Source organism: Taurulus bubalis (genome assembly GCF_910589615.1).
Source record: "Taurulus bubalis genome assembly, chromosome: 11".
Classification (NCBI taxonomy): domain Eukaryota; kingdom Metazoa; phylum Chordata; class Actinopteri; order Perciformes; family Cottidae; genus Taurulus; species Taurulus bubalis.
Window position 1 is genome coordinate 24,092,127 of NC_136599.1, and position 11,961 is coordinate 24,104,087.

Here is an 11,961-nt window from a genome sequence, read left to right on the forward strand (position 1 = left end):
ATAAGTACAACAGGATCACATTTAGTTTTTAAAGATGATATTGGAATCACACACATGAATGGGAGGTCTTTCTCTTTATTCTAATGTGGAAGTGAACATTAATACAACGTGTTGGGCCAGAATCTCACGTTAGAAGTAATTTCACACCGCGATGTCCTCAACAGCAACATACTTCCGGTTGATTCTGTGAAATAACCATTTGATTGCTATGTGAATTAATCACGTGACAACGTGAAAAGTACTGAATATGTGTACCATGTAGTTATGAATTGAAGTACAAAGTGAAATGTGAAGTATGTGGTTACTATCAATAATAAGACTTATGTATTATGATATCTCAATGTATGATTTTATCACGATGTGATACATGATCCTATTGATTATAGTTAGAGCCATTCATTGGAGCATATTCAAATGTATTTTTCTTCCAGCGTCATCAGAGACCTAAGACTTAGAGAAATGTAATCATGAATGCTGTTGACTAAAGTCATCTGTGGCTGCTGCACTACTGAATTTTATATCCTAGAAGTGATTTTAGATTCCTGTGAGAGCCACAGAATGACCTTGGTAGCCAGGATGCTGCACTCTCATCATCCACTCTCACTTAAGACCCTACATGAAAACCCCCTTCTTCTGCTTCTGCTCACCCTCTGAGCAGGCAAGTGGGAGTGGCTGAGCGACTCCACCTCCCTGCTCCCGCCGTCCGATGATGCCGTTAGTTACTACTCTCAATTTGGGCGGACGACGGGTTTCACCTCCGCCGCCGGACGGCGCTTCCGTGGGATTCTGGATGAGCATCTGGACATGTTCCGCTGGCCCGAGGGCACCAAGGCAAGCCTCCTATAAGAGAAGAAGGCCAGATGAAAAGCAGAAATAATTTCTTTGTTCCCAATAAGTGTGTGTGTGTGTGTGTGTGTGTGTGTGTGTGTGTGTGTGTATGTGTATATATATATATATAGTTGCAATCAATGTAGCATCCTTGATCCCTGATGTGAGTACGTGTTACTGAACGCTGCCCGACTCTGTTCCCCGCAGGCGGACAGCGAGCTGTCTGTGAAAGGCGAGGGCGGGCGACTGTACCACTGGATCCTCCCCTCCTTCTTCCAGCTGCTCAAGGACCTGGTGCAGGACGGGAGGGAGTTCGCCGTCGTTTTCCGTACGTTTGGAAGCGACCTGGCTCGTGCGCTGAGCGCTGTATCCAGAACCCTGAATGAAGGCGCTCATCCGCTGTTCCCGGATCTGCCCGATCTCAAGGTAGAAGTCGAATCGCACTCGTTTTGTTCTGATGCCACGAGTTTAAGTGAGACATAGTGGTGCACAATGTTCTAACTTAAGTCTAGTGGATAGTTTGGGATCCATTCACCGAGATACGGTTTATTATTCAACAGTATTGCCCAATATCATACTGTTGAAGTGGACTTTACTGCAACGCTTCACAACGCATACTTAGAGGGATGGTTTGGATGTTTTGAAGAGGTGTTGTGTGAGGTTCTTATCCACAATCAGTGTTTTACCTACATTAAACCTATTGGAACATTTTCACCTGTCATCTGACAGCCCTTTACTGATGGGGAACCGGAGCTGCTATTCAAAAGCCACGTGCTTTGGATGTGCTGTAGGGTTCTGCAGTGAGCGTGGGCAAGCCGATGTTCCCTTGAAGAGCATGGCCCTCTTTGCCCTTTTTAACTCCCAAGAACAAAAAAAGCACTCTCTCTCTCTCAGGCTTTTGTACCTTGCTTGTTAGCTCGCTGGAGTGAAACACATTGCTTTTGAGCGGAGAGTGGAATGGACGGATGCCGGGAGGTGGAGGAGATGTCAGGCAAAGTGAGTGTCTGGTGGAGAGCACAGAGGAAATGTTATTCAAACAGTCTCCTGTCACATCAGGATGTTCATGTATTGCTTTAGACCAGGGGTGGCCAACCAGTCAGAGACTAAGAGCCACATTTTTTACTGTGTTACTGCAAAGAGCCACATCATACCCCCCCCCCCCCCCCCGTGAGCCAAAAATTAAACAACATTACTCTAACATTACTCTATCAAAGATCAAACTTAAAACAGATGAAAATAACAGTCAAAGATTAAACACACGTTATTATATTAACTTTGTTCAAAGCTTTTTTGTCACAGTTGAGAAGGACATAACTCTAAGAACATGCATGTGGTCTGGGGCAGTGGTTTAACTGATCTGGCTGCAGGACCCACCATCACCCTGAATGACAAGCCGCGACCAAAGCGAGGAACATTTTCAATTTGATTTAATGAAAATATGGCACCTAGGTTTGAACCTGAGATAGTATCACAGTATGCCAAACAGAAATATTCCCTTTCACACTCAATTAAAAACCCCAAAGTGCTTCTTAAGGATACAAGGTAATACAACACACATAATAATGTTATAACTTCAGCCTTTTCGAACATAACAAAAAAAAGGTTGGGAATGAAGCAAACTATCACAAATAGTCCGATGTGTAAACTCACGCAAGTAAAGTGTGTTGTGAACGCAGCATTGAGGAGTGTGTGAATATTCAATTCAGTTTATTTTATGTAGCCCAAAATCACAAATTAAAATGTGCAATCTGTACAAATAACATCCTGTCCCGGGACCTCACATCAGATCAGGAAAAACTCCCCAAATAAAGATAGTAAAAACCATTTCACAGGGAAAACAGGAAGAGCAACAGAGGAGGATCCCTCTCCCCGGATGGACAGAAGAATAGATGTCATGTGACCAGAATGAACAACGTAACAGAGTTACAACACATGACATCAATATGACTGAAATTGAATAAATTGCACTCTGCCGCATTAAAAAATCCCTTCAAAATAAAAGCACAGGATTTTTTTTATTTTTTTTGCCCATGTAAAATGACCGTCCTGACGGACTAAAAACGGGTTGCGAATGACTGAAAACGGGTCGCAAATGACTGAAAACGGGTCCGCGATTTCATGGCTTTCAAGCCGTCGCGCCTTGATTTCGACACCAGTGGTCTAAAGTATTTGCAAAATCAATAAAAAGATTAAAAAAAACAAAAAAAAAAACACAAACTTCGATATGAACGCAAGAGCCGCATGAAACCAGGCAAAGAGCCGCGGGTTGGCCAGGCCTGCTTTAGACAGACAGAGAGAGGGGAGATCCGTTTCTGATCTATTGTTGTCATGTCTTGGACTAAATCTTCATATAGGTAGTTGCCAAAAAACACATTGTATACATTGTACGCGCTGTAAAGGTGATATACATGTACATACTGTGTAACCGATACATGTATATCCATTCAGTATTTATTTATTTGCACTATTTGTGAAGTTAACGACTTGAGATCTCTTGACTTGTATATCATGTTTTATTCAAATTTGTATTTTATTGTTGGTCATTAGTACTTTTTTTGGGTATTTATATAATGATTATATACTATACATTTTTGTACAGGACTTTTTTTTTTTATATCCCGCCACAATAATCAAGTCCAGAAAGCTGTATCCATGCTGTTTAATAGTTTAAGGTCATCTGTAAGCCGAGTTGTATTTTATGTAGCTGGCACAGACTTTTTAAAATGTATTTTACTTTATTCCTGAGAAAGTTTAACGCTGATGCCACAATTCCTCTAGGCCCAGTCTCCCGGAGGCCATGCATTAATAAGACAAATAATTTCACAAGAGTGAAGCGATTCTCACTCTGACTCCTCTTGTCACTTTCGGCTCAGTTAAATGTGAATATGACTCCAGGCAAGATCCGCTGCAGCAAGAAGGGAACCGTCCTGAGCCGAGCCGACGAGCGCGTGTCGACTCGCGATGGAGACCGAGGCCTGTACCAGTACTTGAGCTCAGTCCGGGGCCTGGGGGGCTTTCAGGACCACTTTGACTGGTACGCATAGCACTCCCTCGAGCCGCCGTGAATGTGGGTCTCTTGGCGTCCGTCCTCTCATCCCTCTGTGCCCGTTCTCTCGTTCAGGTGGGCCAGCAATGCCTTCTCCGTCCGGGGCGGGAAGCCGCTGTGGGTCGACCCCTTCGACCAGCGAGTCCAGCACATCTTCATAGACGACAACATACGGCAGAACGACGAGGATACCATCGTTCATCCCAAGGTACGTCACGTCTTTTACATCGTCATGGAACACATCCACGAGGATTGGAACTGCAATTAATGAGGGCAATTTTCATTTTGAGAAATGTCTCTGCTGTTGTTGAATCAGGAAATAAATATTGTAGGTGTTCACCCAGAGCTCTACGATACCTCATTAGTAGAGACCGGACAGAATATGTATCACAGTTCATAAATGTATGTGTAGAAACAATAATGAGGCTGCCGTATTTGCACCTACATCACGCTACAATGTTAGCAAAGCGTAGCACCGACCGATCCAAGCTCCACTGAGAAAACGCAGCAGTTTAAAAGGGATTTGCTTGTCTTGTGGAGACAAGTAACAAAAGAGGAATACAGACTTTTTACAAATCGGAATGTAGTTATTTCGGCATCCCTTTTGTCCGTTTATTGCAATTTGAATCGCAGCAAAATCTGTTTATTTTGGGTTCATACAGCTGCGGTCCACCAGCCGACGTGTGGCTCGTTAGATACAGTGGGAACAGCTCCGGATGATGTTATGAACACAGACAAGACGACGTTTAGTTTCCTGGGATATGTGGACTTCCACAACATGTACAGAGCAGAAATGGTGGTAATTTCTTCCATGGTTGATGGCAGAAATAAATGGCTTAGTTGACAACTGTCTCCATGGAGATAAATCACTCCTCCTCTCCGCTGCTCTCAAATAACCACAAATGATCCCGCGAGTATTGCAGAAGAAGAAGAAACAGTCACTCAATATGTGTGACTCGCTGGAGTGGATGTGCCGTTTGTTTCTTGCCATCTACAGCTGTTTTTAAAGGAATCACATCTGTCTGTTGATAAAACCTGGCAGTGAGAGCACACCGTGATCACTCATTAGAAACGGACACCTTTACTCTTTTAGCATCACACTTGCTCTGCGTAAAATGAGCTAGGACTGCAACTTGGTCCAGAATGAATGAACGGCAAGGGTTTCTGACCCCCCCCCCCCCTCCCCTCTTCCGGGTCTCTTTGGTGTAGTTATGCATTACGCTTGTTTGTCTCTCTAACAAACTTTTGACAGTGCAGTTTGGATTTATCTGGTGAGCAAATGTTTTTTGTGTCCTCGTTATTTTGCTGCTTGAACACAGCTGACTATATGGTTTCTCTCCTCTCCTTGTAGGGCAAGCACAATTGGATGAAACGACGTATAATAAGTCACTTTTACTATGTGTGATAATGTTGTAGAATTGGGGTAACAAAGCTGTATTATTATCAAATGATCCTGTCGGTCTACACGTTGCCAACAACTCAGTCAGCATTTCAAAATAGATCTACTTACCAGCATTAGATTGGCTTATCGACTTGTCCTTAGTGCTCTGTATCTATATATTTCATATCGTAGTCATTTTTAAAATGGGACCATTTGACTTGTCATAGTAGGGAAAGCACATGTGTTACTAATAATATTACCGATGGCGCCAGTCTGTTCAAATGTCTTTTATTTCAGAACCAGAAGCAGCGGAATGGAATTCAGCCCTAATTAATTTCATTGTTTGCACCTGTGCTTTTGCTACTGTGAAAAAATTCCAGTACCAGATAGAAGACATGTTGGGTTTATAATTGTTGTCCTTCTTAGACAACCCTGAAGAGTCCCTGCAGTTTGCCCTTGAGGAACACACATGACTTACTTTTTAACTTAAGTCCTATTCTTTTTACTCATGACAACCAGGATGGTTCAAAAAAGTTGAAAAAGATCAAACCAACATGCACTCTGCTGACATTGTCACACTATTGTGTCACTATATAGGTGGTCCAGAACGCTAACCTGACGTGTGTGTGTGTGTGTGTGTGTGCGCCCCTCAGGTCTTCTTGGAACCAGGTGGTGCCGAGACTCGCACGGCCAGCACCTCTGAGCTCTATGACGTCACGCTGGTCCAGACCGACCTCCTCAAGGCCGTTTCTCAGCCGAGCTACTTCACTCAGCGCGTCCACATCTGTCTGGAAAACTACGAGCGGAATCTCCAGCAGGGGGCAGGCTAGAACACGGTTCAACTCCATGTCTGCACATGACGACCTCCAGTTCAGGGTCCCATTAACCCAGATGGCACAACCCCAGCACACATGGAGGATGCAGACCAGCTGTAGGAGGCCGTTAAACACAAAGGCTGATGACTTATTGAAGCGTCGGAAGCTCATAAAACCACAAATGGAAGAAGTTTACATATATAGGGAGGTTTCACAAATACATATGCAGATAGGAAGGATCACAGTTATTATGGACCGATGGCAGCTAGATGAGTAGTTTCATCTCAAACCGTTCAAGTACCGCGAGCATTGTGTCTACTTCAGGAGAGCAGGTGAAGGAAGCCAGATTAAAGAGAGGGCACTTTACAAATAGATTGCACCGTCTACTGTACTGTTTTTGACTTAATGAAGCACTTAAGTGGCCAGGTCAGACTCTTTGATTGTATCAAAGAGTCTGTAGCTAATCAGGACACAGGATAGTTAGTGTCAGGGAACAGAATCGGGGTCGGGTGCGTTGAAGACCACTTTAAGTGTTGCGCTGCTTGGCTAACCAGGAGAATCCTCCGCTTATCTTCTGCTTCAGCTCTTCGTCTCGTCAACCTCGGGGTGTGAAGCTTTCCTGTAGCTCCTCCCCTTTTAGATGGTTTTAACCTCCAACGCTGGCCATCGTCTGGCCGTAGTTCATCTGATTAGAACTGAAAGGTAGGACTTAAACTGAAAAAGTGTCAAATTACAGAGTATGACTTTGTAGCAAAAGCGCAATGTGAACGTATTCGGAGAGCATTGCATCAGAAAATGATATTAAATTGTAATCTAATGTGAATATGTTTCTGATGGGAATAAAGAAAGACTCAATGTTAGATTAATAACATTTCCTATATGATCAGGTAAGAGGAATCCATATCCATGATGCATTAGTCAGAGCAGTTCATATGTGTGTGTGATAATATACACACGTGTGTGTGTGTGTGTATATCTCTCTCTCTCTCTCTCTCTCTCTCTATATCTCTCTATATCTATATATATATATATATATATAAAATCACAGTAATATCTATAGGCATATCAGGGGTTGAACATGGGCTTTTGGATGTATTTTTGTTATTTGTTTGAAAGCATCCTTGTGTGACACACATTACATAAGTTTAATGTGTTTGGAAGTTTTGGTAATCTCTTGATTTGAAGGGTTTTATGGTTTATTTATTGTTCAGCTTTCAGGGAGATTTTTTATATCTTTTATTTTTTTTGTCGACAAAATGTAGAGACAAACTACTGAATGCAAACTATATCAATTATTTGAGAAAAATACTCAAATGCAGGTTTCTAAGAACAGTGGAGTGATGATAACAGTGCTGTACCTTCAATCAATAAAATCCTAATGATACTTATCCATATTGATTATGCAGCGTAATATATAATGCAGTTTGCTGCAGCAGAATGCAAGATCAGCTGATACACACACACACACACACACACACACACACGAGTGATCATGTGATTCCTTTTGATTGAGATAAATATCGTCACCTTCCTAAAATAATGGCCCATGTCATTTTTTCAGGTTTTTCAGAAAATACAAAAAACTTGACCAAATGTAATAGGGGTACAAAAGCTGCCTCTAGACACGGCACAACAGGCATACTGCAATACCGGTCACATTATGTTGTGATCACTAGTGATGGCGAGATGAAGCTTCCTGAAGCGTTGAAGCTTTCCATCCAATTGGTTCGCTCATGTACCGGAGCTTCATGGAGCTTCATTTGCTCTACTGCGCCACCAAGTGGACAATAGATGTAAAACAGGCAGAGTGATCATAATGACACCATGGCTTTGGTGTGTGAAGCTTTAAATGGAATAAATTATGTTTGTGACGCCAATACATCAATTATTAACTTATTAGTATTGTGTCTATCTTCATGATATATTGGCGGGGTCAAAATCAAAACTCGAAACCAATTGGGAGAGGGTAGTGATGTGACTGTGGGTCAGTGGTTAGAATATCTGACTTTCAGTCAGAGGATCAGTGTTTCAAGCCTCAGCTCCGCTTGTTGATGTGTCCAATATTTTTTTAAATTAAAAATAAGAACTTTTCCACTGTGCTGGGTTTTTTGAGACTATTTCGCCTGCTTTATAAAACACCCTTTCACAGGCACACATGAAGCTGGTACAGAGAGGAAGGGGAAATCCATTGAGTTTCTCTGCCTCTTATATTTCAAATCGCACGGCAAACCCACAAACTATTTTCTGAATCAGTCACGTGGTACGGCCGGCTCGCGAGGCTTCGAACGTCACCGCATACGTCATAGACACAAGCCTCGATACGCGCTTCACCAAAATCTACCTGGATTACTCGACACGCGCATCGAAGCCTCGACACGAAAGGACACATCACTAGAGATTACTAAGATTATGTTTTTCATTGACAAAAATGCTAGGTTCAAAATGCCATCTTGAAAAGCTTGTAAAATAGTTTTGTCACATTGTCTTTTGACTTGTCTTTTGTAAAACTCCACCTCCTGACGTTTTTCCTGATAAAATAATGTTCTTGTCGTCTCCCAAAGCATCATCAGAGGTCAGACCCGTCAGGCGGTCCCAGAATGATAGTGATTGATGCTGCATTGGCTGAACTTGTGATGGTTTGCTTACAAAGTCAGACTACTAGAGGGAAGCTTTAGCTCCGTTATGTTCCACTTTGCTCTGATCTGTCAGTCGCTATATTTACAAAGATGCATATCTGATGAACGCATCATAGAGTCACACACACTCTTACAGGTGCCTTTATCTATCGGCCATCTTTGTTAGAGTTTGAATTACTGCTGTAGTCCACCGTGCTTCCTCCCACCTGTTTCTGTGTGACACATGACTTATTTTATTTTCATTCAAGAAGAATTAAACTGCAATGTTAATGCATTATACAATCATAATAACACATGGTTTATATTGCACCTTTTATACAAGGACATGCAGCACAAATACTTTTACAATAAGAGACAGTAGCAATAGAACAAAATGCTACAAACAGGGATAATATTGAAAATAAAACACACTTAATAAGAAGATAATAAAAAAAGAAGAAGAAATAGAATACATCGAATGCATAACCGGTTGAAAAATAAAACCCACTGAATAATACTAGTAAACGCCAGTAGTCTGACCACTAGAGGGCAGCAGCGCAGCTCCCCTCCCTCACCTTTCAGGTGAGCGTGGACTCACCTGATACCGCCAGCTGCCTCAAAAAGAACACGCGCGCGACACTGAAGCAGCAGCGCGCGCACTTTACATGTTCAACTGAGGGTGACGGTGACCGGGGCTTCTGCACGGCGGCGGAGGGACAATAAGCTGGTGGCACTGCGACGGTGAGGATGTATACATGCGCGCGCTGAGTGAGTGAGTGAGGGGAGGGGACGGAGAGGAAGAGGAGAGGAAGAGGAGGGGAGGTGGAGTGATGTTGAGCCAGAGGTTTGGGAGGACGAAGGTAACTGTTGGTCTCGCTGGATTCTGTCACTAACAGGAACTCGGCAGCAGCGATAGTTCCCGCCGCGTCCACACGGTTACGCGCAGCCGCTCCTGACGCGCGCGGACTGCGCGTCCACCACCGGACCAGAACCAGGTGAGGACCGCCGTCCCCAAACTTTCCACCTCTCTATGTTTTTGTTAATATTATTTAAAGTCCAGAGGACCGCCTCATCAGCTGTATAGTAATACAATAATAATACTAATCTGGTGTCGGGAGGTTCGACGCAGTATTTGCGGAGCGCTTCCCCTCTTCGTGCTGTTGCTGTTGGGCGTTGCGGGGCCACTGACGGACCCCAGCTCGGTGTGAACAGGTGGGACTCACAAGTTTAATGACGCTGTCGTAGCGAGAAAAATGGAGGACGGGGATCACGCGCAACATCGCCAGAACCGAGTTTCATGTTAAGAGGATCCCTTTATCCGTCCCGCAGTGTTACAGCGGCACATGGGACAGCAGCAGGAGGCTGAACGCAAACAAATGGCAAAAGGTATAATAAATAAGTAAACAAGTAAAGTAATGCCCACAAGAATCCCCATCACGTGCGCGCGCGGGGCTGTTCGTCTCGTTCACCCCGATCACCCGTCGCTGTGTGGTCGACACGAGGAGCTTTTATTTTTGTGTGTGCAAGTTCCTGACGGCAATAACGGTGTGAGCTGCACCCGGGGACTCAGTCTGAAGGGGTCGGGCCGGTGCAGGAGCCGCAGGGCGCAGGGGCCAATTCATGCAGATGTTCGCTGAGATGCTCTTTTTCAAGACGAGCCCCGACACCATCTGCTGCTGCGCGCACAACATCTGGATGCGGCTCTGAGTCACTACTGGTAGATCGGGCTGGACTCTGGTCTCTTTATTTGTTTATTTTTTGGGAGCGACCTCAACTTTCTGCTCTTTTTTTCTTTTTCTTAAACTGAGTTGAGTTTTCAGGTAGAGAGAGAGAGAGAGAGAGAGAGAGAGAGAGAGAGAGAGAGAGAGAGTGAGTGAGAGAAAGAGAGAGAGAACCGAGAGAGCTCCTGGGTTGTGTTGTGGTTGCGTCACCCTCCATCCATCCTCACATGTCCTTCAGAAGCAGCATCTCACTGTTTAAAAGCTTCTACTCTGCTGTCAGCTCTGAGGTGGTGAGCTCCTCTCAAGCGCATTCCAACTTCCTCTCTCTCTCTCTCCCTCTCCCTCCCTCTCTCCCGCCCTCTCTCTCCTCTCCCTCTCTCTCTCTCCATCTCTCTCTCCTTCTCTCTCTCACCCTCTCACTCCATCTCCTCAGCCTCTCTCTCTCTCTCTCTCTCTCTCTCTCTCTCTCTCTCTCTCTCTCTCTCTCTCTATACTGTTCCCATCCGCCCTGCAATGATTGCTCCTACCTTGGTGTGAGCTCATTTGCATAATGAGGATCACAGCTGACATGCAGCGGGTTCTGGAGCGCCGCGTGGCAGCTCTCCGCGTGGCAGCTCTCCGCGTGGCAGCTCTCCGCGTGGCAGCTCTCCGCGTGCCAGCGGGGCCTCACCGGGGGGCCGGCCGGGGCCCCTCCGCTGTGAGAAGCGGTGAGAGGCAGCGGCAGATGGACAGTCTGACGGGGAAATTACTCACGTATGAAAGTATCTGTTGATGTAGGAGCTGGCACAATGGCTTGTTAGATGTGGATTAATTAAAGTGCACGAACGCGATGCAAGCGGTGCAAATTGATTTACTTTATCCATTTATAGTTTTAAGCAGCATCACTTCCATCTGGAGGAGGGAATACATGCCTGCTTGTTAGTGCTTGATGATTTTTTATTCATTTTTTAAATCTTGCTTTTGTTTTGCTGCATAAACGATTGAGCCGCCCACTATGCAGCTAAATGTTTCTAAAGTTCAGAGGTCACCAGAGGTCACGCAGCCCAGAAGCCAATGTCCTGTTTTCTCTTCTCTGCTTCCTGTTGAACCACCTTCATGTCTCTGGGTGTTAACCCTTTATGGTGTTTAGTGAAAGCAGCGTGGCTCATATCCCTAATGAGTTATTATTTGTGATATTGGTGATCTTGGGCTTGTCCTCCTGCTGAACTCACTGTGATTTGTGCTGCATGGTCGCTCCACCTGAGAACAGTTGATGGGAGCCCTGGGGCCTCATCTCTCAACCATGCGTACACACACATGCTGAGCTGTTGTGGCAACCCATTGATTCAAATAATCTGTTTATTATCATAAATTTGTCATAATTAACTTTTGCATTTTGCAATAACCATGCAGCCATTTCTGTTGTGCTGCAATTAAAAAAGCACTTTGTCATTTATGGATCGCTGTGTCTATTTTCAGGTCTGTTCTCATTTACTGTTCGTACCAAAGCAATGCACTGCAATACGTATATAACCCACGGAATATCGTAATATCGTAATATCATAACATCGGGAGA